The 23,852-nt window shown below is 34.5% G+C and overlaps 1 protein-coding gene and 1 long non-coding RNA gene across 5 annotated transcripts in view; one reads left to right on the top strand and one right to left on the bottom strand.

Moving 5' to 3' along the window:
• The window catches only part of LOC106456924, a 162,599-nt gene that overhangs the window by 67,624 nt on the left and 71,123 nt on the right, over positions 1 to 23,852 (top strand). Inside the window, exon 1 of one of the 4 annotated variants that reach the window (XM_022382712.1) lies at positions 17,837 to 17,921. The exons of the other annotated variants lie outside the window; for them this stretch is intronic. The gene's annotated coding sequence lies outside the window, so the exon portion shown is untranslated. Of the gene's footprint in view, positions 1 to 17,836; positions 17,922 to 23,852 lie in introns of those variants that run through there. 4 annotated transcript variants of the gene reach the window in all.
• The window catches only part of LOC111085203, an 18,926-nt gene continuing 15,597 nt past the window's right edge, over positions 20,524 to 23,852 (bottom strand). The window contains exon 3 of the long non-coding RNA XR_002610037.1: positions 20,524 to 20,541. This is a non-coding gene — a long non-coding RNA (uncharacterized LOC111085203). The remainder of the gene's footprint in view (positions 20,542 to 23,852) is intronic.

Genomic DNA, 23,852 nt, shown 5'->3' with positions numbered 1-23,852 from the left:
AATATTCTTCTTCTGAAAAAGAATAGTCAACTATTCGAAAGCGCTCGAGTTTTGGGTCTCGTTTTGAAAATATTACAACTTTTGTAGGTGATCCTGTATGCTAAATACTCAACCTGAAATTGTATAGCATGTATGGACCGTACTTGTGACTTCTCAAAAGCGAGATTGTAATCGATCTAATGGCTGTATTTTATACATTATAGATTACAAAGTGTCGTGAGTAATATATAAATTGAAGCCTTTTTACGTCTCAACAATCGTTCAAATCAGGGCCTGCGATAGCTTAACTGGCGCCCAGTGCAGAAATAAATGCTGAATCTCTACTCACGCTAGACCTCATCATCCCGAGAATTTTGACGAGAGTTTGGAGCTCTGGGCCCGTGGTGAGCAAACTATCGGCGCGACCCATAGTTTTCTGTAGCCCTTTATGAATTAGATGTATTACACCTTAAAAGTGGGCCACCTGTATTATTACCAGATACAAATACAGCTTCGTATACCAAAGACTTATTGAAACTTTATAGTGTGGGGTTCAAAAAGCACTGTACATAGAGAGGATCTTTTATGATATTGAATTGTGTTATAACTGTAAAATCTGTACTCAAAGAGTCCTTCCTGAAATACTTGCTAAATGCTACACACGTCAGCCACATGACATACATGCTGTAAAAAAATAATTGATCTTACAAATTCAACCAAAATTCAGAACATAAGTCCTGAAGGAGGGTAACATAAAACATAATTGTTTTCTGTAAATGAAAAAAAAAACTCCTCTGATGGAAGGGTAGTAAAACAGTAATGAAAGTTTTAATAAATATTAAATTTAATAATTGTTTGGTGTTCTTTTCTATTTTTGCAAATCCTGGTAGTGAGTTATATCTCTATTATTCTCTACTTAGTATAAAATGCTTGTTTTAAGGTTATAATTACAGCAAACTATGACTCAGAAAAAACGCTCCCCCTTTACAACATAAACTAAACAGTGATAAATTTAAAAAATAATATAAATATGGAGATATTCCTTTTTTGTTATCCGTTTGCTGTGCAATTTTTATAAATAAAACTACAAACATTACATTCATTTAATGGTACTACACATTTTTCATATGAACAACATACTTTATTTCATTCATGAGATTAGTATTAAGCATACATAGTGAAGCAGTCATACACCTCTAAACAGATTCAATCTTATCAACCATTCTACATTATACCCTTTTACTGAATTCAAACTTATAAGTAGACTGGTAATTTTATCCATCACAGTATTCTGTATTGGAAATAATTAAGGAAACAAGGACAAAGTGGGTATTGAATGCAAATTACACATGATAGAATAATATGTTTTATTTAAGACCCACACCGGCGAAAAAGTAGGATATTTTACTAAAAATGTGGCCGAACAAAAAATTATGAAACATATAATCGAAAAAGGGCATAAAGCGCAATAGTAATTATTAGTAAACAGTATAGTTACATTAGTTGAACTGATTTCAGATTTTCAACCGGATAGCAGGAAGCATGGAAACAGTAGGAACTGGCAGAGTATGTGATGAACACAAAAATAGAAAGAAAGGAGCATGCCATATTTGCCATGTTTGTCGTCTTTGTGATCCATTACTTTCATGCACTGTACCTACGATGCATATTAACTACAATAGAAAGCGTAAAAATAGTCAGTTGTCAAATTTGTAATAATAATAAAAAATGCGCGGCCATATCAGGGCCGAGGTTTTCGCGAAGCCGCGTCTTAAAAATGAGATAATGTCTAATGCAGTGTTGTGTTGACATAAAATAATGTGACTGGGTGACAGACAACTAGACTGTTTAGGGTTAAACGTTTAAAATTAAATTTACTTTCACGATTTTTGCGGACTGTAACGTTTCAAATTTGTGATGAACACGATGACACCCGTGAAGAAAATTACACACGACAAGCGTATATAAATCAGCGTTTTGGCTGAAGAAGGCAACTCCTATCGACCAGATCGCAGCCCAACTTAACGTTTCATCCCGTGCTATGTGCAAAACCCTGAAGAGGGCTGTTGACAATAGAATGGTCGAGAGAAGAAAAAAAGTATCTTCGTGATAGGCAATGATCAAGTAGAGATCTTTCTAATTACCTTGTTGCAAGTAGAAATGTTAAGGTTTTTTTTCAAGAACAGTATAATACAAATTAGCCCAATATTGTCACAGTATGTGTGTAGCTGCTCGAAACCCTTTGCTGAGAAGAGGCAACAAAAGCAAACAAGTGAAATGGGCAACATAAATGGAAAATGTGGTGTGATCCAACCTGAAAAAAATTGCGCTTTACAGACAAGTCCAAGTTTAATCTATTTGGCAGTAATCAATGGCAGTTTGTTCGAAATCGGACTGCAGAGTGGTGCAACAGTCAGTGTACAACAGGTACAGTAAATCATGGGGATAGATCAACACAACTGTTGGCTGTATCCCAACCAAGGGTGTCGGGAACTTACATAAAAACGAAGGTACCCTGACTGCCAACATATAAAGGTAGATTCTGATGCTATTCCCTCGGAAAAGTGTCTAATTGGGCAGAGTTTAAGCTTTCAACATGACAATGACTCCACGCAAACAGTCACTCTAGTGAAAACCTATTTTGAACGTAAAAATGTTAATGGAACACTTACAAAGATGTCATGGCCTTCACAAAGTCCTGACTTGAACATCACCAAGGCCATATTGGATTATATGAATGCTGAGAAAGTTTAATGGCAACCAAACAACTTGGACGAATTGTGGGATGTGTTACAGGATACTTGGAGCAGCATGCCAGTCCTTCGTTGATAAATTGTATAGGAGCATGAAAGCACGGTGTCAATCTCTATACAAACCAAAGAGCTCACATACCAAATATTAATGTTCTGAACAATTCATTCATTTGTTTTTGCATTTTTCTGTCATAATGCATTGTGCTTATATTTGTACATATTTGCTTAATATGATATTCATTGTACACCCACATTGTCCTCTGTTTCCATGTCTATTTGGATGAAAATACTGGTTTCTCAACATTAGATAAAATTGTCAAAGTAACATTTGGCTTAATAAACATTTGTGAGTCAGTTTGTTTCATGTGATTGAAGGATAGCTATTAGTTCCTTCACAGTTAATAGACGTAAATAAAGCAATGGAGCATTTCTTCTACCAGTATTCTATTCTACCTAAAAGACTGCCTTATCTACGTAAAGTTTGGTAAAATTACGTATATGATTTTGTAGCTAATCTGTCAACTATTATTTTTATACAACAAATCACTGAAACCACATTTTAAAGCACGAATTAAATTATTCTAAAACTTGTTATTTCAGTAACTTTTGTGATTGATTTGTGCATGGAGGAATGTAAATACTTACATGTTTATTTAGAAGTATTAAGTTTTATAGATGGAGTTAGTATTCCAGAGTCAATACTTTCTCTAAAGCAAATCAAATAATTGAACATTTATCTTAGAGCAACATTTTGTTCTGACACTTTAAAATAAGATAAAGTTCGTCAGTGTGTGATAGTTCTGTTGGTGGATCCAACATTCTAATACAGATATCCTTTAAACTAAAGATAAATAGTCTACGATTTATTAGACTTTTAATATAGCTTTGTATGTTATTGTTTGGTTTTAAATTTTATATTTATTTATTAGTGTAAAATACTTCAAGCAATTGTAAATGTGAGTGACTGAAGTTGTGAAATGTCAGATTTTTATTTATATGGATGTAGGTCGGATTCTTTACAGTAGGTGTCTGTGATAAATTTCAACAATAAACAAACAGCACACAGTCCAGTTGTTTTGAAATCATATATTAAAATAAGTTAAACCTATTTACAAATGTTCGTTACACAGTTAATCACCACAGTTGTATCCAGATATTTAAACAATTGTCTCTTTTCGCCAAAGTCCACACAGGATGGTTCAGCTACTTTAGAACACAACTGATAAGACGAATTATTATCCTCTGCTCTGTTGTTACAATACAGTCGGTGATAATTTTGCTTACATTACAGTTTAGTTACGACAGTTGTATTCAGAGATTTCTATAATTGTTTCTTTTCATCAAAAGTCCACACAGATTTGTTCAATTACTATAGAACACAATTGAGAAGACAAATTATTCTGCTGTTAAAATACAATCTGTGTTAATTTCACTTTAAAAAGCGCTACTATACGCTCTTTATGGCTAAACTCACAAACAAACAGTCTAGATCTATTTGACTATATCTCTCACTAATTTTGTCTTACTTACTTGAACTACATTTTGGACACATATTTATAAATAGCCCAACTGAGGCCTAGAAATGTTTACATACTACGAGATATTATGATGTAAAAATATTCGAACAAACTAAGAAGGTCCTAGTAACATGACACAATAATACAAGCAGCAAATCACAACAATGGAACTACACAATATATGATTCATACACGGTTATGTAAACAAACCTGCGATTAACTATCGCTTCTAAACATAACTAAATATAATACTCACACTATACTTGGATTAAAACAGTCGTGTATATCTAATAATAAGCCCATCTTCAAGAAAAATATTTACAATTTTTCAAATACTATATAGAAAGCCTGTTTTCAGTTCATGTGCAAAGTCTATTCATACAGTTTTGCAATGACATTCGCAGTTCCCTTGATGGCTTCAATGCTTAACCTGTAGTTCTGGAGGTACAACACCACCTCATAATTCTTGCACTTTTAGATGTATGCAAGTGGCTGATGGTCCATCTTGGTGATGAATTTCTTCCCATAGAGGTAGTTCTAGAATATCGAATGGCAAATATGATGGCCAGATGCTCTCGTTCAGTCACAGAGTAGTTCTACTCACTCTTCAACAGCTTTTTACTGAAGTACATTACGGGAAACAGTCCGTATTCATGCTCTTGCATAAGTATTGCTCCAATTCCAACGTCTGATGTATCGGCCTGAATGATGAACGGTTTGTTGAAATCTGGTATTTTAACGATTTTCGAGCTTCCTAACATGTTTTTCAACTTCTAGAATGCCATTTTCCCTAGTTGTTGCCACTTCATCTTATTGGTTTGGCCTTTCTTGGTCAGGTCAGTCAGTGGTGCAGCGAATTCAGCATTGTTTGAGATGAACTTCTATAGTATCCCACTAACTCCAGAAGGCAACTAACTTGCTGCTTAGTCATCAGAGTTAGCGCATATTGTATGTGGGTTAGCTTTTCCTCTTCCATGGCTATCTGTCAGTCACTCACCTTGTAACGAACAAAGTCCAGCACAGAATAGCCGATGTAGCACTTAGATGGTCTGATGATCAGACCTGCTGCCCTCATTCGCCTGAACAGCTCTTTGAGTTTCTTCAGGTGGTCTTCCCATTTGGATGTGTGAGTCAGAATGTCGTCCACATAATGCTCGATGTTGGTGGTTTTATACAAAATCTTTATCATCATGCATTTGAATGTCACTGCTTAGTTGACTAACCCAAATGGCATCCTCTTGAACTGGTAGTATCCGTTTGGTGTCACAAAGGCTTTCTTCTGTTTAGATACAGTCTCCATCGGGATCTGCCAATATCCTTTACTCAGGTCAATCTTGGAAAAGAACTTGGCCTAGTCTAATTTCGCCATGATAGTCTCTGGGTCGCCCATAGGTCCGGAGTTGAACTTCGTCACGAGGCTCGGCTTCTGAAGCCTATGCAGAAGCAGTTTAAGCTGTTCTTCTTCTTCTTCACAATTATGACTGGTGAACATTATGCTGAATTCGAAGTCTTAATGATTCCAGTTTCTAACATTACCTTGACTTCCTGTTTGATCAGGTCTCTCATCACATAGGGCATCTGGTAGGGCGTCACCTTGACTGGATCCCTGATTGTGGTCTCGAACTTGTGTTACACAAGGTCTGTCTTACTTGGTCTGTCTGTGAAGACATCAGCATACTGGCACAGTATATCTTGTAGCTCTTTCTTTTGCTTGCCAGTCAGTTTTCCACTGATGCTGACGTCTTTGCATGTCTCATCTCCACCCAGCGGTCTTAGGTCCAGTAGGTATTCATCTTCTATGAGAAAGTCATTGTATTTTGGTTCTACATCGATGACAGCCACACCCACCTGCAATGTCCATCTGTGCTTCAATAGCTGCATTCATTAGGTCTTATTCCCTCTTGAAGTACCTCTTCAACAGATTGGCGTGGTAGATTTTGGTCTTCCCGTTCAATTTCATCTTATAGTCTATTTTGTTGACTACTTCTTGCACTTTAAAAGGTCCTTTTTATTGTAAGTCTGTCCGATCTTGAAGCGTCAATCCTTGGCCCTATTGCCATAGAAGTGCTTCTGACTGCTTTGAGCTGCATACAAACTTTCTCGAGCAAGTTTACAGGTCTTCTCTATTCGATGTCTGAGGTCTAACATGTACTGGTATGTATTCCTCACTTTGACTCTTCTTTTCCTGTCCACAATTCTTTAAATATCTGCATTGAACCTTGAACTGTTCTTCTATCGGTAACTCCAAGAATGAAATTCCTGTACTTGCTTGTGGGACTTCTCTGTTACCAAATAATACAGACTGCAGGTACCTATCCTAGTCATGTTGTCTCTCTTGTCACATCTTTTTTAGCATGCTCTTTAAGGCTCTGTTGACTCTTTCTCAAAGTCCATTAAATCTGGGGTTGGCCCTGTCCCCATTGTCATTCTTGGGAAGTACATCTTTGTGTTGGGTGAGCTTGGTAATCTCAATTTATGCTCATATTCTTTCTATTTTCAGTCTCTCCTCCTTCTATCCTTCTCTTTTCTGGATGTAGGTTGGATTCTCTACTGTAGGTGTCTGTGACATGTTGGCGATAAATTTTCACAATAAACAAACATAACATAATCCAACTGTTTTAAAATAATATATTAAAACAAGTCAAACGTATATACAAATGTTTGTTACACAGTTAATCACCACAGTTGTATCCAGAGATTTAAAAATTGTCTCTTTTCGTCGAAGGCTGGTTCAAATATTGTCCTTTGCTCTGTTCTTACAATACAACTGGCGATAATTTCATTTTTGTTACACTGTTGTTTACTACATTTGTATCCAGAGCTTTCTATAATTATCTCTTTTTGTCAAAGTCCACGCAGCCTTGTTAAATTACTTTAGAACACAATTCAGAAGACAAATTATTCTTCTCTATTCTGTTGTTAAAACACAGTCTGTGATAATTTCACTTAAAAAAGCGCTACTATACGCTTTTTGTGGCTAAACTCACAAACACAGTTTAGATTTAGTTGATTATATCTCTCACTAATTTTGTCTTACTTACTTGAACTACATTTTGTGTGCACATTTATAAATAGCACAACTGAGGTATAGAACTATGATATACTGTATTATGATGTAACAGTACTTGATCAAAACAACGATCAAATGAAAACAGTCTTGTGTATGTAACTTGAAACATGACAAAGTTTTTGTTACTCTCACTGGTAGATCCAGGAAAAGGTGGATAATGACTTACCTCTTAGCATATTTTTGTAATTTACAGAATGTAAAAAAAATTCTGTATTTTCCATTGTACATTTGTACAAGGTAATACATCAATGTCTTTTTATATTAACTTCAATTGTATCCAGTTTTTTTAGCAAAAAAAGCCTTTCAAATTTAGCACAATAGATGCCAACTAAATCTGCAATATTAAAACTTCTGTAAAATAGTATTTCTAAGCAAAAGCATTTTCCAGTAACCACAGAGCTCTATATATATATGATGTTTATCACTAGTGTAACAACCTCAGTCTTTAGATATAAATACAGCAGAACCTTGAGGACCAATGAAAATTAAGTATTTGATTGTATTATGAAACTTATAGCTGGCATTTCTTTGATTTCTATTAAGCACAAAGCTACACAATGGGCAATCTGTGATTTTCCCACTATGGGTATCGAACCACGATTTTTTTTATATAAACCCTCAGACTAACCGCTGAACCACGGAGGGGGGACATATGTTGAGTAACTTTGGGGTTTTACATCTAAATTAGATTGCCTTTTAAATATAGTTGACACGCGCACACTTGGAATGGGTTTCTTTCGATATATATGTTAGAGTTCTTTATATCTCTGATCTATCAGACCAAAAATATAGTTAGGGTGACCAATTTTTTTATTTACGATATGTATAACGTTAGAAAAGATTCTCACAACGACACTGTGGTTAACTTTGAAATAAAAGAATAGTTATTGCACTGTTGCATTTAATCTAAGTCTCATTAGTGTTAACATATGTTTATGAAGTATGGTTGTAATGATACATTAGATTTGAGTTTTAATCATATTACTAACATCTTCGTGGTTGCCTATGGATTATTCCTGGCACAATTACAGGTCAGCTAATCTATTCTTAAGCTCTAACTTATATACGAGCAAATGCTGTGTTGTGTCTTCTAATATTTCAACGTCTTTTATCCTTAGAGATGTTTGTGGATTTGTTCCACTTCTGACAACACTATCTGGTTCTGTCTCTGTTGTCAAGACTTCAACAATACCTATCATTATCTCTGTGTGCTTTATTTGACATAGATAAATTCAACAGAGTATCAGCTACTCTAGATCTATCTGTGTATCTATAACAATATAACTACAGATCAGTAACACACATATACATAAATATATATAACTTGGGTATCGAAAAATTATGATCTCATATGTATAAAGAAGACAAGATAAATAGATATTGCAAATAAAATTTTCTTGACAACTAGAGGGTAAAAATAGGGTACATACTTTAAGATAGAATGTTATTTATTTCAGCTTTTAAACATCCATTCCTTGCTTTCTATTCTTCATCTGTTCTTTTAAGATTTACTATAACTTTCAATAGGCCTTCCTCCAGCAGGAGTCCAGCTACTTTTTCAGAATTTTCACATGCACAAAAATTAGTGGCGCATAATCTGGTAAAAAGTGGTAATTTATCTTATTTATTTTAATTAAGTAATCCCTTCGTTAATCAACTAGTTAATTAATTAATAGTGTGTTTGGACCATGATGGTAATAATCTTAAAAGCACACAATATCTAAATTAGGCCTACATGATTGGCTACACAGTCTGGAGTACCTACTCGATATCTAGTGTTCACGCTTCATAGCAGCTGTTCGTGTTTTTCGACTGTCAGAATCCACGAAAAAAAAAAAGATAAATCTTTCAAACCTGCTGTACTGCAACATCCACAGCCACATAACAAGCCATATTTTTTATACAAACGATCAGTGGTTATCACGCGTGACGGATCACCAAGATGGCCGATAATCATGTGTGATAGACCACCAAGATATTCGATAATTAGAGTTAACCGTGAACCGGTGACGTAGTTGCACAAGGTTTAATATATATATATAGTGCCCAGGCTTACGGACTGTCACTCTCGTGTCGGTCTCCTTAGTCACAAGAGACGCTGCTCTAGACGAGCGATCAACATGGTCAAACCTGGCCGAAGGAGGCCTACATACATATATATATAAGTTACTATTTATGTTTATTAACCAGCTTACTAAGAATTAGACTTATGAAGAAATAAACGCGTTATACTTGCGCTTAGAACACTACCGGCACTGATTTTGTGCTTCCAAAGCAACATCATCCAATCATAAGTTAGCCTTAACAACTACATTTATTTGTTTCTTAAGATTCGCAATATAGGTAAATTAATATGTATAATTATACGCGGACTTTTCTCTACGTGAAAATACGTTTCTTTTATTTGCGTAGAGAAAAGTCCATGTATAATTCTCCAAACTACGTTTACCCTAAAACTCATTATAATAGCATGTGTGTTGATACTCCTCTATGTTACTTTACTTATAAAATATTTTTGACATTTAAAGTTCAAACAGAAAAGTGTCTTCAAGGTTCACATTTCGTCACGTGATCGTTATTCGCCGTCCACAGTCTTTGGATCTGTATGACATGCAAACACGAACCCTAAATCCAACAGTAAAAAGTATAAAAGTAGAATGTTTGTCTTGTTTTCAGAAATGTCGAATTGGGTTCTATCTATTTTCAATTAAGGTTCTAAAAATACTCTCTTATGCTACAATGAATACTTACTGATCCATCAAAAATGTATACTTGTTTATACTTAGACTGATATGCTTCGTCAACTGTTTTTATATTTTCGTTCAAATTGTTTATCAATATTTCGTTTACATGCAAGGTATTTGAGCAGTGACGTATTGAATATTATAAATATTTTCACGTTTCAGTTTCTATACAGCTTTGTTACAGATTTTTAAAAATATCATTTAAGTATAATGGAGGTTAAATATAATAAATTTAGAGATTTTTGTTGTGATGGAGATTAAATATAATAAATTTAGAGATATTTGTTATAATGGAGGTTAAATATAATAAATTTAGAGATATTTGTTATAATAGAGGTTAAATATAATAAATTTAGAGATATTTGTTACAATGGAGGTTAAATATAATAAATTTAGAGATATTTGTTGTGATGGAGATTAAATATAATAAATTTAGAGATATTTGTTATAATAGAGGTTAAATATAATAAATTTAGAGATATTTGTTACAATGGAGGTTAAATATAATAAATTTAGAGATATTTGTTATAATGGAAGTTAAATATAATAAATTTAGAGATATTTGTAATAATGGAGTTTAAATATAATAAATTTGGAGATATTTGTTATAATGGAGGTTAAATATAATAAATTTAGAGATATTTGTAATAATGGAGGTTAAATATAATAAATTTAGAGATATTTGTTCAGTATTTCTTTTTCTTTGTGCCTTATTTTGTAATACGATTTACCAATACTGAGAACTCGAAAAGAGTCGCCTTACACTAAAACGCATATTTAGCTGGTTTATACAGAGGGTTAATCTTACTTTATTTAAACCATTTGTGTACGGTAGTGCAAAACTAAACACTGGGCTATCTGCACTCTCTAAAACCTCGTATTGGACCATGGTAAATCCGTAAACTTACCCCTGACCCACTAAGGACATCAGTGCAAAACTACACAATGGGCTATATGTGCTTTCTGCATCGCGAAAAATCAAACTCCTGATTTTAGCGTTGTAAATTCGTAAACATACCACTGATCCAATGAGGGCATTAGTGCAAAACTACACAAGGAGCTTTCTGCACTATGTCCACCGCGAGGAATCGAGCCCTGGATTTTAGCGTTGTAAGTCCGCAGACTTACTGCTGACCCACCAGAAGACGTTCTCCGTGGAAGCACAACAGAGTATTTAGGACGACAGCGGGATCAGAAACCATAACTCAGTCAAGCCCTTAAAAACGCCTTCATCCGTTAAATGAAGGCTATATAGGGTTAAGACAAAGAACCACCCAGACCCAAAAATTATATTGTGTTCAAGTTGGGTAAATCTCTTATATTTAGATATTTCGTTACACTGTACAAACAATTTAATGAACATAGTAGCAAATTATTTAGAAAAGTTTAGTGACTTATAATAATTACCTAGTACTTTTCTGTGACTTAAAAGTAATGTCTTAGCATTCGTCGAGGATTTTGTTTGATAGTTTGAAGTTAAGCACATAGCTACACAATGGGCTATCTGTACTCTGCTCATCACAGGTATCGAAACCCGGTTTCTAGTGTTGCAAGACCCTAGACATACCGCTTCGCCACTGGAGGGCTCTTCGAGGATATTCTACAAAAAGTCTGCTTAGATGAAAAAAATAACCAACGAAGAAAATAGTGCTTAAGCTTATTATAAGCATGTAACTCACTAGTACCGGGATACTTGTTAACAATCATGCCCCCAGTGGTACAGCGGTAAGTCTTCGGACTTATAATGCTAGAAACCAGGTTTCGATACCCGTGGAGGGCAGAGCACAGATAGCTAATTGTGTAGCTTTGTGGTTAAATATACACAAAGAAACAACAATCTTGGCATTGAAGTGTCTGTGTTTGGCCTTTTGGTGAAGCAAGAGATAATTTCACAGATTTACAGCGCAAAAATCCGGGCTTCGATTCTCGCGGTTGCTAAATTGTAGATAGATCATTGCATTAAGAAAACAATAACAACAATGGCTATGCTTAAGATTGTATTGATTTCAGACAAAAATATCTACTCAAATTCTTTTCAAATTCCTCGCTTTTCTGATCGCTAAAATTCAGTGAAAATAATTTCACTTACTGTGTGAAAAGATTTTTCTGCGTATGCGGTCATGGAAATATGTCAAAAGCTAAGTTTTTGTTTCTTTCTTTCTTTCTTTTATCACTAAATTCTTCACTTTTCTTTAGCAAAAACCAGACTATCCTCTCCTATTTTGACTCAACCATATGTAATTCCAGGTAACAGCATGGGCGTTTGTAGTTTGAGTAAATAATGTCTCCAATATATTCAGCTTTGTTTCCTTACCCTTTTTACGATCCCTATTTGCAGGATTTTAAATTCCTAATTTTTATTTATCTTGTTTTTTGGTGTTTTTTATGCTCAATTATGGGCAAAGTATTGCTTGATATGGTAGCTAACTTTATACGTTGTAATGATAATAAACATAGCTACTAGCTTGTTGATACGGTTCATGATGATTTACTGTAACTATTGACTATTTGATCTCATTAGTTCGAGACGTAAAATGTTAAGCAGCAGCTGGAGATTTGTTTGGAAATCTATTGAGCATTCATAGTTTCTACGTATCTAAATTATCTCTACATATATATAATGAATAACAATGACCAGATATATGCCTAAACTAAGACACAATTCCAACTAACCGCGAAAAAATATTTCACCAGCAGAAAAGCAGCTTTTTCAAATAAAACATATACGTCTAAAACATCTTTTTAAATAAACTTTCGTGTCTTTTAAAGCAATTATTCTACGAATGTGTGTAATAAAATTTAATATTATGTGTAATGATTTTTTACTCCTTCACTTCGTACTTAATATGGGGGTTGGGTCCCTAAAGACACCAATTGTATAGTGTAAAAAGCATTGAGTATCAACATGTTACAGTCATCTAATGTTCCTCTACTATTCCTGTTTCACCCTGTACTTAAGCTCTTTAAAGGAACTCCAAATGTTTGTAAAGATGCTGAGTTCAAGGGGTAAAGATAACAACGTTTACATTAGAATTATGATGTTTTTAGCTTATGTAAAATATATAAGAAACAAATCGACTTTCGCAGTACCTTATTTAGTATTCTACAAAAGGTTTTGGTGCAATATACTAAGCCGTTGTTGTCGTAGGCTGGCGGATTTTCTTTTCTTTGTAAATCTAACATGCGTGCTTTTTTGTGCATTTTATATGTGTACAGCCTTAGCAGTCAATAATAAAGGTTTTAACGTGTTGTTTGAACTAAATCTTTACTGTTTAAAGTACTTTTTACCCGAACGTTCTATTAGGGTTTTGTGCAATTCCTTGCGATCTCTATTATGAACCACCATCGTGGTTCATCATAAAACTAATGACAAAGCTATGTAGTTTTTATTGTTCACGGGAAAAATAAACACATTTTATAATATTATCTTCATCTAGTTTCTTACTTTCTACAAACTGGGCCCGCAGTAAGATTACGGACTTACAACAATAAAATCCGGAGTTCAATTTTCCACGGTGAACACAACAGACAACGCAATATGGCTTTGCTGTAAAACAAGTAAAACAAAGCAAATTCCGATAAATCTGCCACTCTACCTATATTTTAAATATATATGTATGTATGTATATTCCAGTACAAGTAGAAAGCTGTCCAGAAATTCTAGTTTATCAACATTATTAATATCTAGTCCCTTGAGAATTGCCCCCCCCCCAGTGACACAGTGGTATGTCTACGGACTTAAAACGATAGAAACCGGGTTTCGATACCCGTGGTGGGAAGGGCATAGATAGTCTATTGTGTAGCTTTGTACCTAACTTCAAACAAACAAACCCTTAGGAATTAGAAGAGTGTATAATAAAAGTATTCCATTCACACTATATTTGTGATATCCATTGCCGACGAAACGTTTCGCTCAATCCACAGCTCTTCAAGGCCGGCTGGGATACAATAGACACAGAAGTGGTCGGTGCACTATATACATTATACTTATGACTAGTATAATTGTAATATTTCTTCGCCAGCTTCTAAAAGGTGTACACTCCATAACAATTGTTGCTGTATCAAATGGCTTATACGTGTGCCTTAGGTTGGAAAACAATGTTATAAATTATTGTTGTATTTTCATTGCACTAATTTAGATGTTTGCAAGAGGGCCAATGACGTTAAGATAAAGTAAGTTCAAAAAGTAATCCTAGAATAACTAGAAAGTGTACGATGATGTCAAGAACCTAGTAACTTCAACTAATATCTACACATGTGTACATTAGTTATAAATACTAGAATAAGTAAAGCATTAAGTTAGTTCAGTGAAGTATTTAATGAGAAATTAGTGAAGCAGTCAGAGCAGTGTTATTGCGTATATTCAGTTACTCGATTGACTAGCTGTGGAAATGTACAAGTACGTTAATCGTCGTGATATTTGCAAGGTATTTCCGTAAAAACATCATTTGTAAATGTAGGCCTATTACAGATTGCAAGCGAATGTAGCCTGTAAAAACTTTAAAGAAAAAAATAAACTAATTTGTTATTCTTACACGAACTTGTATTCACTTTATTTTCACCAATAATTTAAAAGAACCCACCCAACGAAAGAACACATCAACACATTGTGAGAGTAGACGTATTTAGAATTTCCTAAATAAGTTTTTTTTTTTTTGTTGAGGAATACATAATTAAGATATGGATACGTTTTAATCATACACCAATGAAATTACTTTATTGGCTTAAGGCCTCGCTGAAGTTATTAAGATCACGCTTCACTGCGCAGTTTCTTCTTATTTCCCTTACGTACACTCCACCAGAGATTCGAAATCAGAGTAGTGTAAAAATAGCATTACATATGTCTGTACGCATTCTTCACTGAAATCTACAGCCTACTACTTGAGTGCAATGTCTTAATAACATCTGAAGTGACATGTGTTTTGTCACATGGATTAGGTGTAATGATCTTCCTGCTTCACCTGATTAAGCATTTTAGCTTTACATCTTCTATTTACATTGTTTCTGAAATGTTTAATATAAATTCAGTAGAGGCTACTAAAAGTTATATATATAACATCAGGATGAAATGGAATGTTATAAACATTTCTTACAAGAATTATAGAATTGCTTCTGGATTAAACTAAATATTTTTTTATGTAAATGTTTTAACTTCAGTGTTTGTTTTTATAATTATTTTATGCACAGAAAATATTTATATGTACGTTTTAAGTAGCTTTGACTCGAGAGAGTCGAACGTATAAGGTTGTATACATATGAGATCACTTTGAAGTCGGTGTATGTGGAAAACAAATTTACTAAAAACAACGTAGAAAATAAGTTCTCTTTGTTTTATCCGCTTAGCTGTCTCTAAATACATTCTGAAGGTGTTTTAGTGTATAAACAACTAAAGCGTACTTCTTAAAAAATAAGTCAAACTTCTAAAGAAACAAAAAAAATGATGACGCCACTTTCAAAGTTATGGATTACGTCAACTGATGATTTATATGGACTACAAGACATAAGAGTTGGAATATTCCCATTTTCAACAACCGGTTAAAGCACTGAAACAAATTGTTTCAAAATAATAGACAAAATTCGTAACTATGTCTCGAAGAATGTAAAAATGAAACCATTGAAATCACTGATCATGCACACTAGCAACTTGTAATTTGTTTTTAACACAAATTATATAGTAATAATTCGGATGTCTGTCTTCTCAAATGTTAATCTGTTTGTAAGAAAAACACTGGCGTGTTAGAATATTTTTTTATGTAGTGTATAATATGAAAAGAAATCAATATTTCAAGAATCTTGCGTTTCTGCAATGTTAGGTTGCAACAAACCTAATAATATTTGTGGTAAAAATCACGTAAACTTCAGATCACATTCCTCTCAGTTTGTTCATTTCGGATTAAAAGTCAGAGGAGTGCATCACAAAATTTTCGGCTTATTAGATTTCTAATACTCCTCCAGCTTTCAACATATAAACCATAACTTTTAATGTTAGCTCTTCTTTTGGTTCATGCGTATGCATATTCTTCTGTTAGAGATGAATGAGACTTCAGTGTTGTGTAATGTAAGTCTTATTTTTATTCCTATCTGTTATCAAAGAAAAAAAATCAATATTTTGTTTTTTAACCTATGTTGAACAATTATTTTATGAAAGAGTACAAGACTTTACTGAAAGCTTTTATTAAAAGTTTTAAACCAGAGATCTCCCACCCAACTTACATTAAAGTAAAATTTTAGAATTTTTTAAGTTTATTTATAGCTATGTGACGTGTGTTAATAAAGAAAACCATCCAATCATAATACAAATATAGCTAACGTCCAACTACTTTTGAACAAACGTGGTGGTGGTTAATTTGATAATGTGTATTTTAAAATTATCAAAGCGTATTATCATTTAAGAAAACAATAATCCGCTATAAAAGCAGTCACCTATTTCCATCTTTCATTAACATTTTATTGATACCAGTTTGGAATGATATAATGTATTATTTCTTTGTGGCTTAAATTATTAGTGTTATATGTCACTAATTCACCTCGAAATTAAAATTACACGATCCTGACACTTATTTAATTAGTTATGATATTGTTTCTTTATACAAGCAAATTCCTGTCCATGAAGCTGGAAAATTAGCTCTAGAATGTAACACTAATGACACAAACCTTTGAAATAATATTTGAAACAAAGATTTGTATGATCTATTTATCCTTGGACCACTTATTCTAAATTCCATTTCAGTAACTTAAGTAATGAAAAATATTAGAATTAGGGATTGGAAACCCAATTTAGGCTGTAATATCTAATTTACTCATAATAACAATTGACACTATCGTCTTATATTCATCATTAAAATCACCACAATACCAGTTCTGGCTATGCTATGTGGATCAAAGAAACGGAAACCAGTGAAATTTGTATCATATTAATAATATCCATCCCTAGATAAAAATTTACCAAAGAAACCAAGCGTAATCAACAACTTTCCTTACTTAATGTTCAAGTAACAAGAAGTAACATATTCACCACTTCGGTTTACCGTAAACCCACCACAACTAACTTAATTCTCTCATGATCACTCACATAAACATTGATATTTTAACAGAGCGTTATTACAATGTTAAATGTTACGTGTAGTAACAATAAAAATTTACGAGATGAAATTTAATATCTCTGTCCTGGTTTTATTCATGACAGACAGCTCTTATCCACAAGCTGTTATACAATTTTTACATCCTAAGTTAACATGTAAAACCGACTCCAATAGAATATCATGCCATATATACATAAAGTTTCCCTAGCTATAAAACAAGCTTGACTTAACACTGCAGAATCCTATCGTTTAAATCAACCCCATAAGGTTTACTTAGAAACCTTGTAAAACTTTCATCCTGATATTTACACGATAACTCAAATGGCACAGTTTGTTGGCATGTTTTTGAACATCACAACATTGAAATACATAATGCTAAATAATTATCAGACTATTCATCATGAACCAATGAAAATTAAAAGGAAAATTAAAGAGATCCTTATAATCAAACTATTTCGTCCTTCTAATATTCTGGTGTCCCACTTTGCATTTTTGAACATTTTGACAGTGTCACCTATTTTAATTATATATATTCGTCTTGTCCTGATAATGCCGGGTTAACAGCAGTGATAGGTTGACATATTTTAATTGTTTTTAATGTCCAGTTTTTAGTTGTTTGTACCTTATTTATTACTTCCAGAACCTCAATACCTCAGGAATGTTGAGCTGCAAATTACAGTGTTCCCGAATCTATTACTAAAGAATTTTTCAGTTCAGTAAAACGTTTCCCTCTCCATTATGTTTATGATGTCATCTTCTACTCTCCAATTTTAAAAGTAGGAAACTTATTACGTTGATATCTTTCTTTTTTCTTTCTCACTAGTATTTCCCATCAATCAATTTATTTATTTTTTGTAAAAAAAATCAGATACGGAATTATCAGTGATCAATTTCGATTGTGTCGTATTTACGTACTTTGCAAATCTTTTTTAATTCTAATTTTTCAATACAAAATATGGAATGTGTAATATCAGTACTTCGAATCTTCCGATGGCTCATCGGTAAGTCTGAGAGCTTATAACGTTCAAAATCGGGTTTCGATACCAGAGGTGGACAAAGTACAGATAGCCTATAGTGTAGCTTTGAGCTTAACAACGAAACAAACAATTGAAATTTGAAATAACACTCACAGTTTAATATTACAGAAGAAATGGCACTGAATGCAACATAAGTGTAAATCTCGACATAATAAGGTGTCTCTCTAAATTGAACAATATTAAAAGTTAATTAATAAACATTTGTTCTCTTTCCATCACATTTGCGCCTCTAATTGAATCGTGTATTGTATTATACGCAACTAACTTATTGATTATCCAGTTCTATTTACTATTAGATCATTCGTATCATAACAGTGGATTCACAAGACTGAATTCTTAGTAATATAAATGTTTATTTATATCAGTTTGTTTATTTTGTTGTTGTTAAGAACAAAACTGCGCAAAGGCTATCTGTGTTGCGCCCACCACGAGTATTGAATCGATGTGTTTAGCGTTATAAGTCGTCAGATGTATGCTGAGCCACTCGGGGTGGGAGGAGGCGTCTGTGTCAGAAGAATTTTAAGAAACACTGTAAGAGAAACACTCAATCATAAAATAACTTTACCATTTTTTACTTTGGCATTGCAGAATCATAGCTATTTTTTACAGGCCTGTTCTTATAAAATTGTATTTTACGTAACTGTTGACTAGTCTCGACTTTGTATTTCGTAGCGTACGTAACACATTTGCCTCACCATAGATTTCGGATACATGTTTGCAGATGTCACGAAAACGTTGGGACTTTTTGGACGTTTAACAAAATGTCCATATTTTTTGAGTGCTTTTTCTGAAGCGTGCGACTGTCTCTCTCAGATATATATATATATCATAACAAATGCATAAAATTATTCTATGTCCAATGGCCAGTCAAGAATAGTTTGGAAACACACACAAAAAACACGAATCAGGATGTACATACTCTGTATACATACAAATGACACTTGTAATTTGAGTACTTAGACAAATAACTTCTCAAAAAGAAAGGTATTAACTTGTTGAAAATATAAAACATTAAGTTCTTCGTTTAGACAGTACTGGATTTTAGAAACGTCATTTGATTTATATCTCACTTAATCAGTAGAATCTGTATTATTTGATTGTCTCTGATCGGTGATATTTATTAAGAGTGAGGCAAATGTATCTTCAAGACAAAGACAGGACCCTGAGTGTCATTAATAATAACTTCTGATCAAAGCAAGTTCCCTGAATAGATCAGAACTAAAACGCAACTCAGCAACGAATATGGGTAATTTTAAATATTGTTCGTACGCTAACTGTTAGTGATATTTTTATGTTATATTGGATGAAATAAAATGATAACAAATAGTAGATGCGAGACCTCTAGTTGCCACCACGACTTTATATGAGGTTTCTTGAAAATTAGAGGTTTACAACGTAATTTTACTCTGTTAGTTCACGGTAACTGTTGTGCCGATGTAGCCTTTCTTGTCTAATTAAAGTGTTTGTGTGTTCATCTAAGTCCGTCCCCCAGTGGCACAGCGGTATGTCTGCGGACTTACAACGTTAGAATCCGGGTTTCGATACCCATAGTGGGCAAAGCCCATTGTGTAGCTTTGTGTTTAATTACAAACAAACAATCATCTCAGTCCAAATATGAGTAAAATTAGCGCTCCAACGTGACTGTTCCGTCAAAAGAAGAAACGAGGAAATTCAAAACATAACAAAAGTTGATAAAACTTAAAAACTTAGATTTTTTTTTTTACTACATGAAACGTGTCATTCTTCTGTACAGGTATATCAATTTACGAAACATGTTCCCCATCTTATAAGTTATTTCATTTATCGATATTAACTTGAAATCAGGTGATGTGAGTTAATCCGTCAAGGGTTTAGTCATAGAAATGATGAATGTATTGTATCTGTCATAAGCCTGAATGCAAGACGTCATCACCCAAAATTTCATGGAAGCTTGTAAAGGAAAAGTTTTGTTATGTTAACTCTATGGTTAATATGACGACAATATTAGGTTCTTCCTTATAGTATATTAACGCGTTCGATAATCAAGATTTAGTAAGTTTTACTCTAGCATTAACCCTATAAATAATTCGATTAGGCTGGGATGTTACCATTTTTTGTTTTGTTTTTTGAGACCATTGACCAGCATTTTTATTTTTACAGTCCCGTAAAATTGCCATATGTTCTACAGTATTACATTTTCAACTAAACTGCCGTCGTAACTTTGACTGGCCATTTCACAATTATCGTTTCTGCAATGAAAATCAGATCTACGACAGGATATATAGCAAACAATTAGCGTTTATGTGTCTCTTAAATTAGGTATACTATCTTCTTTCATTAATGCTACTTTCAATATATATATATATATATATATATTGTTCTTATTTTTTTATTTTAAATTTTTATTATAAAAGTTATTTTTCATTGCTAGTTAAATATGTGTATTTAAGACTAGCCTAAAGCTATTTTGAGATATTGGTGGGTTTACGGCCGAATATGTAGCTAACTGCGAGAGTGCACCACTGATAAAACAATACGTTTAAATACTTATATTAAGGTCAATATATTAATTAACTGTACTTATCACCAGATTAATTACTAAATAATATTAATCACCAACTCTTCCCTTCTTCACCAAATATTTCTTTTTCAGTGGAGCAAATTGTTGTGGGTCATTATTCCACTCAAATTCACTACAGGGTCTGTCACTCATTATGTCTTTGTGTCAAAACACGATAATATTGTTCTACAGTTATTCTTCATAGTACCATCAACTAACACAATATTTCCCCACCTACAATAAAAACAAACAAACAAAAAAGTATTTACGGGATTTTTTAGACCAAACACGTTTTTTTTCATGATTTTACCATTCGTTCTTTCGTATTTATTTCATTTTTAATCCTTTGCCGAGTTTAAATGCTTCATCATGTTTACATGTAAAACGTAATGCTTTTTTTGGGGGGCTGCAAATTCTTGTTGTAGACAGCTTTTTTTTCAATTGCTTTCGAAAAGTATATTTCTGATTTTAATAACTTTATATCCCTATTAATCCAATGATTTCTGAAAATGTTTTGAACCAATTTGATGTTGAAATTAATTGAATAACAAAATTCTCCCAACTAGATGTTTTCTTGGAAATATTTTTCTTATTAGTACATTTTAAAATGGTAACTGCAATTGGTTTGTTGGTTGTTTGTTATTTTATGGCGCAAAGCAACGAGGCTATCTGCGCCAAACAACCGGTAATAACAGGGAAAGTAAATTAGAGAAAAATGTAAAAATACAGCGAGTTAAAACCAAAATATGTCCAAAATTTGGATAAAAGATTTAGATACAATCAAAAAGGTCAATAGTGCGTAAAAAATACAATCAAGTCGAACAGTGTCACCATTGCCAATGACATTGTCCAACGTCAGGGGTAAACTCTTACAAAACACGTGTCTAATATGTTGCCGCCGCTCACGCTCGTAACGACGGCACGACAGTAAAATGTAGGCTATTGTGACTTGAGTGTCACAATGGCTACACATCGGTGGGTCAATACCTGATAAAAGAAAACGATGAATTAAAAAACAGTGACCAATGCGTAGCTTTGCCAGAACAACTTCCTCCTTCCGATCCTTACGAAAGCAAGACGACCAAAGACCAACAGAAGGTTTGATCTGAAAAGCTTGTTATGACGTTGCTCACCCCAAGTCGACTGCCAACTGGCACGAGGCCGCGTCTTGAAGACAGGACCGTAGTCCATGTACGGGACAGGCACGGCCGTGACGGCACCAGAGCAGATGAACTTAGCTGTGGTGTCAGCGAGCTCGTTCACGTGAATACCGACGTAGCCAGGGATCCAGAAAAACTGGATGGAAACAGAAGATGGAGAAAAATGGGCCAGTCGATGTTGAATATCGAGAGAACAGGTTGAGAACTAAAGCGATTCCAGGGCCAGTAGAGAGCTAAGAGAATCAGCGTAAATAGTACAATTACTGTACTGCATAGCTTCTACATGATCCAGGGCAAGAGAAATAGCATACAACTTGCGATTCCAGGGCCAGTGGAGAGCTAAGAGAATCAGTGTAAATAGTACAATTACTGTACTGCATAGCTTCTACATGATCCAGGGCAAGAGAAATAGCAGACAACTTGGCAGTGAACAAAGAAACTGTAGAGGGGATCCTGCGAGCAACTACCAAGCCACAGCAAACCATGGCAGAACCTACAGAGATTCACCCGATTTCGAACCATCCGTGTATATGGGAAAAGAAGAATGGCTCGAAAGATGTTCAGCAAAAAGAAGATGGTACTTCCAATCGGGAGTATCTGCCTTCCCCACATGACTCAAGGAAAGGTCACAGGATGGAATGGTAATAAGCCATGGTGGAATGGGCTGATCACTGGGGACAGCAATGTCATCCAATGCCAGACCTAAGTGAGCTAGTTGTGCCCGGATACGAAGGCCAAAGGCAGGAATTGCAGACCATCTGTTCTGAAAGAGCATGGTCCACCGAGGAAGAAAGACACAATCCCAGGTGGGATGCCATGGTAAGGATCGAAGCTTGGTAGCATATTGTAAAGAAAGTTGCAAATGACGGAGGTGAAGATGAGGTTCGTCGGACTCAGTATACAAACTCTGGACTGGAGAAGTGCAAAAGCCCCAGTGCAGAGCTGAAGCCCCAAATGGTGAATGGGGTCCAGCATCTTTAAAGCTGAGGTCCTAGCAGAACCATAGACCAAAGACCCATAGTCCAGTTTGGATCAAATCAGAGCGCAATAGATCCTGATCACAGAACATTGATCTGCTCCCCAAGAGCTGAAAGAGAAGACATGGAGGATGTAGCTGCTGGATGTGTGGAATGAAGCTAAGCTTACAGTCAAAGATAAGCCCAAGAACTTTGCCTCAGGGACCACACAAATAACTATATCACCAAGACGGAGCTCGAGATTGGGGTGGAAACCCCATTGGCTGCAAAAATGCATGCAAACTGTTTTGATAAAAGAAAATGTAAAACCGTTTGCAGTGGTCCATGTCAACAACCAATTGAGGGAAGTCTGAAGCTGCCACTCAATAAACCACATTTTCGACAACTGACATAAGATATGGAAATCGTCGACATAGAGCCCATTTGCAACAGTTGGAGCAAGATTAGTAGTGATAGCATTAATTTTAACACTAAAAAGTGTGACATCCAAGACACAGCCCTGAGGAACTCCAAGTTACCGTGGAAAGGAACGGGAAAGAATTGGACCCACACGGACCTGGAATCGCCTGTTCAGTAAAAACTTTTGAATAAAAATGGGTAAATGACCATGCAACCCATAGGAGTGGAGGTTCTGCAAAATGTCATACCTCCACGTAGTGTCATATACCTTCTCGAGCTCAAAGAACACAGAAACAAGGTGTTTTCTCTTGAGTAAGGCTTCCCTGATCGCTGTTTTAATTCGAATCAGATGGTCCATGGTGGAGCACTGTCGACGGAATCCACACTGGGTAGGCGAGAGGAGTGTGTTTGATTTGAGGAACCAAGACGAGCATTAACCATCCTCTCTAAAACCTTACAAAGACAAGTAGTCAAAGCGATGGGACAATAATTAGAAGGAATCTTGGGATCCTTTCCAGGTTTAGAGAAAGGGAGGACAATAGCCTGGCGCCAAGCATCAGGAAAAATGACTCCTGCCAGATAACCGGTTAAAAAC

The sequence above is a fragment of the Limulus polyphemus genome, unplaced genomic scaffold (assembly GCF_000517525.1).
Source record: "Limulus polyphemus unplaced genomic scaffold, Limulus_polyphemus-2.1.2 Scaffold272, whole genome shotgun sequence".
In the NCBI taxonomy this organism is placed as follows: Eukaryota; Metazoa; Arthropoda; class Merostomata; order Xiphosura; family Limulidae; genus Limulus; species Limulus polyphemus.
This window is presented reverse-complemented; position numbering and strand designations above follow the sequence as displayed.